The 7,334-nt window shown below is 31.8% G+C and overlaps 1 pseudogene; it reads right to left on the reverse strand.

Annotated features, from left to right (window-relative positions):
* The window catches only part of LOC108662966, a 36,056-nt pseudogene that overhangs the window by 412 nt on the left and 28,310 nt on the right, over window positions 1-7,334 (reverse strand).

Genomic DNA, 7,334 nt, shown 5'->3' on the forward strand with positions numbered 1-7,334 from the left:
TGAATCAATGATTATCCATGAAAATAGACTTTATTAAATTGTAAATGTGGACCGTTAGTCCAATGAATATCCAACATGAGTGCCTAATATACAAAGAAATTAATATACAAATACAATACCTTGCACTATCTAACTCCCTTGCTAAGCTTTCAAGTATCTAACTACCTGCTGCAAACAAGATATGGTGTTTGTATCGAGACAAAATGCTCTAAAGTTAAATCATAAAACAAGACAAAAGATGAAGAAACACTACAAAAGTAGACTTTAGTAAAATTAAATCCACACTTACCCCTTGCAAATGTTTTACAGCAATGACCAGCAACAGCCTAGACTTAGGCAGCTTCACTTTCCCTTTCTGACCATATTAATAATCCAATTCCCTCCAGAACTAAATATAAAGGGAGAACTGGAAGCTTCCATAAATGATAAAAAGGAACACTAATATTTAATTAAACATGCTTGCAGGTGTAAATACTTGCTTCTTGCTGAATAGAATATGTTCAAAACCATGCTCTACCACTTAAGTTAAAAGCAACAAAATCAACTATATTTCACAATTAAAAAGAAAACACAATTTATGCATAAGCTATAGAGCAAAAGGTACTAGGCATAAAAGCCAATCTGAATAATAAACAAAATCATGCTTATAAATCTCCCATTCTCGTATCAAAGTATGCATTCCTCTAATCTGCAACATGGGTTTCACATAAAATGTTTGGATAAAGTATCAAATATACCTTAAATGTACCACAATTTGAAATATTTTAATTGGCTTACTTAGCCATCTGGTGTCACAAAAAATGTTCGTTGCTTGTTGTAAGCAAGATTTGGCATCTGTAAAGAGACAAAGTATAGTAAAGTTAAATCCCACAAAAAGGAAAAAGGTGAAGAAGCCCTTTGAAGACAAACTTTAGTAAAGTAAAACCCACACTTACCTTTGTTGATGCTTTTACAGCAAAAGTAGTACTTCTTCATTCTAGAAGAAATTTGCAACCTTTCCATAATAATTAATAGCTAAAGTTCTGTTCATACTCATAATATTTATGAATCACTTGCATATAAGAAAGGGACGCTTATTCATGAATAAACTCTAAAATCACCATATAAGGACTTCACAATATATACAAAAGCTGAGTGTGCTTATTGTTTAATTAGCAGAAGTAGTACTTATTCACTCCAAAGGAAACCCACTGCCTTTCCACAGTAATCAGTGGCCTAAAGCTCTGTTCAAAGCAACACAATTTAGGAACTTCCTGCATATAAAAAAGACTGTGATGTTGATGAATAACTAATAACATCACCATAGAAATGTTTACAAGAAGGGGTGGGATGTAAAGGCAGCAGCGGTACTAAAGCACCACCATCTATAAGAACACAAATAGCAGCATTAGATGAGGACCAAAGAAATTAATATACAAACACAACACCTTGTAATATCTAGTTGCTTTGCTAAGCCTTCAAGTATCTAACTGTCTATTGCAAACAAGATACAGCATCTATATTGAGACAAAATACTGTAAAGTTAAATCCTAAAATGAGGTAAAAGATGAAGAAACCCCAAAGAGACAGACTTTAGTAAAGTTAAATCCACACTTACCCTTGTAAATGTTTAACAATAATGACCAACATTAGTCTAGGCTTGGGCTGCTTCACCTTCCCTATCTAACCATAGAAATAATCCAATTCCTTCATTAAACAATTATAAAGGGAGAACTAAAATCTTTCATAATTGAGAAAAAGCAACACTAACTTTTAATTAAATGTACTTGTAGGTGTAATTACTGGTTTTTTAGTGAATGAAATATGTTCAAGAGCATGCTCCACCACTTAAGTTAAAAGTAACAAAATCAGCAATATTCCAAATTTTAAAACACACCCACACATAATTTATGCATAAGTTATAGAACACAAAGTACCAAATAAAGAAGCCAATTTGAATAATAGACAACATCATGCTTAGAAATCTCTCAACACGAATTAGAGTATGCATTCCTTTAATTTGCACCATGAGTCTCACATATAACATTGACATAAAGCATGAGATATACCTTAGATGTATAGAAAAATTTAAAATATTCTAACCGGTTTTCTAAGTCTTATAGTATCACAAAACATTTTTGTTGCCTGTTGTAAGTAAGATTTGGCATCTGTATAGAGTAAAGTTAAATCCAACAAGGAGGAAAAAGTTGAAGAAGCCCTTCGAAGACAAATTTTAGTAGAGTTAAATCCACACTTACCTTTTGTTGATGCTTTTATAGCAAAAACAATACTTCATTCTAGATGAAATTTGCAGCCTTTCCATAATAATCAATAACCTAAAGTTTTGTTCAAATTCGTAACATTTAGGAATCACCTACATATAAGATAAGCACACATGTTCACAAATAAACTCTAAAATCACCAAAAAAGCCCTTACAATATATACATAAGAGCTGAATGCACTTACTGTTTAGTTAGTAGAAGTAATACTTATCCACCCTAAAGGTAATCCACTACTTTTTTATAGTAATCGATGGCCTAAAGCTCTGCTCAACTCATACAATTTAGGAACTTTTTACATATAAAAAAGACACCCATGTTGATGAATAACTAAAAACATATCAAAGAAATGCTTATTGATGTTGAAACTGATAATCATTTCTCTAATATGGCATCTTGCTGATGGCTGCTTTAATGGTCTGGTTGCTGGATTACTGTTACTGGGCTGCTGGTCTCTAAATTATCCTTCTTTTCGCTAGATATGGTCATCTTTCTTTGTTGTTACAATTTTTTCTTGGTACGGTCAACTTTCTTTCTTGGTACAGAATTTCCATTATGGACATTGAATGTTCTAACACTGTTTGGTGTACACTTTGGATCTTATATGTCTGTTATGTAGTGTTAAACATGCTCTGTATGTTTCATTAAACTATACTCAATCAAACTCTCTTGTACGGCCAGTTGTTAGGGTGTGATGTAATTAGCCAATTGATAGTTGCTGAACAAGTCCATTTGAAACTGTCCATATTTTACTATATTGTTCTGGCCTGAAACGGAGTTTTATCCCACTTTGGATAATTAATAAAACTCTATTTTTATCGAGGAAGAAAATGCTTAGAAGAAAGGGGTGAGATGTGAGAGCAACAATAATACTAAAAGCATAACCATAGATAAGAACACAATTGGCAATATAAGATGAAGATCAAAGAAATTAATATACAAACACGATACCTTGTAATATTTAGTTGCCTTGCTAAGCCTTCAAGTATCTAGCTACTTGTTGCAAGTAAGGTATGACATCTGTAAAGGCACAAAATGCTGTAAAGTTAAATCCTAAAATATGAAGAAACCAAATAAAGACAAACTTTAGTTAAATATGCATTTACCCTTTATAAATGTTTTACAACAATGACAAGCATTAGCCGAGACTTGGGCAGATTCACCTTCCTTTTCTAACTATAGCAATAGTCTAATTCCCTCATGAAACAAATATTAAGGGAGAATTGGAATCTTCCATAAATGATAAAAAACAACATTAATATTTAATTAAATGTACTTGTAAGTGTCACTACTTACTTCTTAATGAACATAATATGTTCAGGACCATGTTCCACCGCCTAAGTTAAAAGCAACAAAATCAGCTATATTTCACATTGAAAAAACAAAAACACAATTCTCAAATCAGAGTATGCATTCCTCCAATCTGTAGCATGAGTTTTACATGTACTGTTGAGATAAGCATGAGATATACCTTAAATGTATCATAAAATTTGAAATATTCTAACTAGCTTACTAAGCCTTTTTGTATCACAAAACATGTTTGTTGCCTGTTGTACGCAAGATTTGGCATCTATATAGACACAAAGTATAGTAAAGTTAAATCCCCAAAAGAGGAAAATAATTGAAGAAACCCTTTGAAGACAAATTTTAGTAAAGTAAAATCCACACTTAACACATGTTGATGCTTTTACAACAAAAGTAGTACTTCATTTCAAAGGAAATTTGCAACCCAAAGTTATGTTCAGACAAATAATATTTAAGAATCACCCACATATAAGAAAGGTATGCATGCTCATGAATAAACTCTAAAATCACAATACAAGGACCTCACAATATATATAAGAGTTGAGAGCACTTATTGCTTAGCTATCAAAAGTAGTACTTTTTCACTCCAGAGGAAATTTATTGCCTTTCTATAGTAATCAGTGGCGTAAAGGTCTATTCAAAGTCACAGAATTTAGGAACTTCCTACATATAAAAGGACACCCATGTTGATGAATAACTAATAATATCACCATACAACTGCTTACAAGTGAGGGGTGGGGAATGAAGCCATCGGTAGCACTAAAAGCACCACTGTCTATAAGAACACAATTAGCAAAATTAGATGAAGATCAAAGAAATTAATTTACAAACACAATACCTTGTAATATCTAGCTGCTTTACTAAGCCTTCAAGTATCTAACTACCTGCTGCAAACAAGATGTAGCATCTGTATCAAGACAAAATGTTGTAAAGTTAAATCCTAAAACAAGGCAAAAGATGTTAAAAACCAATAAAGACAGAATTTAGACAAGTTAAATTCGCACTTACCCCTTTGTAAATTTTTTACAACAATGATCAACATCAGTTTAGGCTTGGGTAGCTTCACCTTTCCTTTCTGACTATAGAAATAATATAATTCCCTTGTTAAACAAATACAAAGGGAGAATTGGAATCTTTCATAACAACACTAACATTTAATTAAATGTACTTACAGGTGTAACTACTTGCTTTTTAGTGATTGGAATATGTTTAGGACCATGCTCCACCACCTAAGCTAAAAGCCATAAAATTAGCTATATTTCAATTTTAAACAAACACACACACACACAATTTATGCATAAGCTATAAAGTAGAAGGTACCAGATAAAGAAGCCAATCTGAATAATAGATAAAATGATGCTTAGAGCTCTCCTAATCTCGTATTAGAGTATGCATTCCTCTAATCTGCACCCTGATTTCACATATAATGTTGAGATAAAGCATGAGATATACTTTAAATGTATAAAAAATTTAAAATATTCCAATCGGCTTACTAAGTCTTCTAGTATCACAAAACAAGTTTGTTGCCTATTATAAGCAAGATTTAGCATTTGTATAAAGACAAAGTAAAGTTAAATCCCACAAAGAGAAAAAAGTTGAAGAAATCCTTTGAAGAAAAACTTTAGTAAAGTTAAATCCACACTTACCTCTTGTTGATGCTTTTACAGCAAAAATAGTTTTTCGTTGTTCTAGAGGAAATTTGCAGCCTTTTCATAAAAATCAATAGCCTAAAGTTCTATTCAGACTCATAATATTTAGGAATCACCCACATATAAGAAAAGCACACATGTTTATGTATAAACTTTAAAATCACCATACAAGGACCTCACAATACATACAAGAGCTCAATGCACTTACTATTTAATTAGCAAAAATAGTACTTATTCACTCTAGAGGCAATCCACTTCCTATTTAGAATAACCGATGGCTTAAAGTTCTACTCAGATTCATAGAATTTAGGAACTTCCAACATATAAAAAAGAGACCCATGATGATGAATAACTAAAACAATTAACATACAAATACTTATTGAGTTTGAAACTAATGATCATTGCTCTGATATGGCATTTGGCATCTGGCTGCTCTAATGATCTGGTAGCTGGTATACTATTACTGGGTTGTTGGTCACTATATTATCATCCTCTTATTTGGATATGGTCATTTTTTTTTTGCTGTTGCAGATTTTCCATTATCAACACTAACTAGTCTAACACTATCTGGTGTACTTTTTTAATCTGATCTGTTAGTTCTTTAATGTTTGACATGCTTTGTATGTTGCATTAAACTATACTCTGTCAAATTCTTTATGTACAGATAATTGTTAGGGTGAGATGTAACTGGCTAGGTGACAATTGCTAAACAAGTCCATTTACGACTGCATCTGTTTCATTATACTATTTTGGCGTGAGCCAGAGTTGTATCCTACATTAAATGATTAATAAAAATCCATTTTCATTGAGGAAAACTAAATGCTTCGAAGAGAAGGGTGGGATGTAAGAGCAACAATAGTACTCAAAGCACAACCATTGATAAGAACACAATTGGCAAAATTAGACGAGGATTAAAGAACTTAATATACAAACATGATACCTTGTAATATCTAGCTACCTTGCTAAGCCTTCAAGTACCTAATTGCTTGCTGCAAGCTAGACATGGCATCTGTAACAAGACAAATTGTTGTAAAGTTAAATGCTAAAAAGAGGTAAAAGATGAAGAAACCAAATAAAGATAAACTTTACTTAAATCCATAGTTACCCCTTGTAAATGTTTTACAATAATGACCAGCATTAGCTTAGGCTTGGGCAACTTCACCTTTTGTTTTTTACCATAGTAATAATCCAATTCCCTCATGAAACAAATATAAAGGGAGAACTGGAATCTTCCATAAATGAGAAAAAGCAACACTAATATTGAAATACCCCATACTTTGATATGGTGATAAATAAAGTTGATCAGATGCAAATTGAAGTCAATTAAAATGTTTAAAAGTGATAAAAGACGAAAGGAGTAGTTTAGGATAAAATGATCCGCACAAGAAGAAATAATAATAAAATAATAATAATTTTATTGGAGGAGAATTTGTGAGATAAAAGGTGATTCGGAAGTCAAGTGAGGCATAATAAGGTATTTTGGGTATCAAGGAGACAAGATAAAATTTTTAGAATAAAATAATATTTTTATTAATTAAATAATATTAAAATATTAATATTTAACCGGATGTCGAAATCAGTCATGAAAAAAGATCATATGGTTGATCCAAGTGAGGGAGAAGAAATACAAGTGAATTTTTGTAGAAATAAGTGATAAAAGTGAAATACGCGTGTTTTGTTAAGTCGAACCAACGCGGATAAGTAAATATTTAAATATTGTGGTAATACCGCGTTGAGGTGCAATTTGTATATTTCGGTGGTACACGCATCGAGATAGGAAGTTAGATGAAAATTAAAATTTTTAGATGTATTAAAAGGATCGAATTTAACATATAAAAGTTAAAGGATATGCAATGGAAATTAATGAGAAAAATAAAATTAACATAGAGTAAAATAATAATAGTATGTGTATAAAAAAAAATATTAGAAGACCAACATGGGTAGCAGCCCATGTGGTCAATAAAAGAGTCAAAGACTCTTTACTTAGTGAATTAAAGGGGGGAGGGGCGGCCATGTGGAGCAACAAGCGAAGGAAGAAAAAACAAAATTTTGATGTGGCCGACCATGAAGGAAGTTTGTGGAACATTCAAGAGAGAAATAATATATATATATATATATATA

Source organism: Theobroma cacao, chromosome 7, assembly GCF_000208745.1.
Source record: "Theobroma cacao cultivar B97-61/B2 chromosome 7, Criollo_cocoa_genome_V2, whole genome shotgun sequence".
In the NCBI taxonomy this organism is placed as follows: Eukaryota; Viridiplantae; Streptophyta; class Magnoliopsida; order Malvales; family Malvaceae; genus Theobroma; species Theobroma cacao.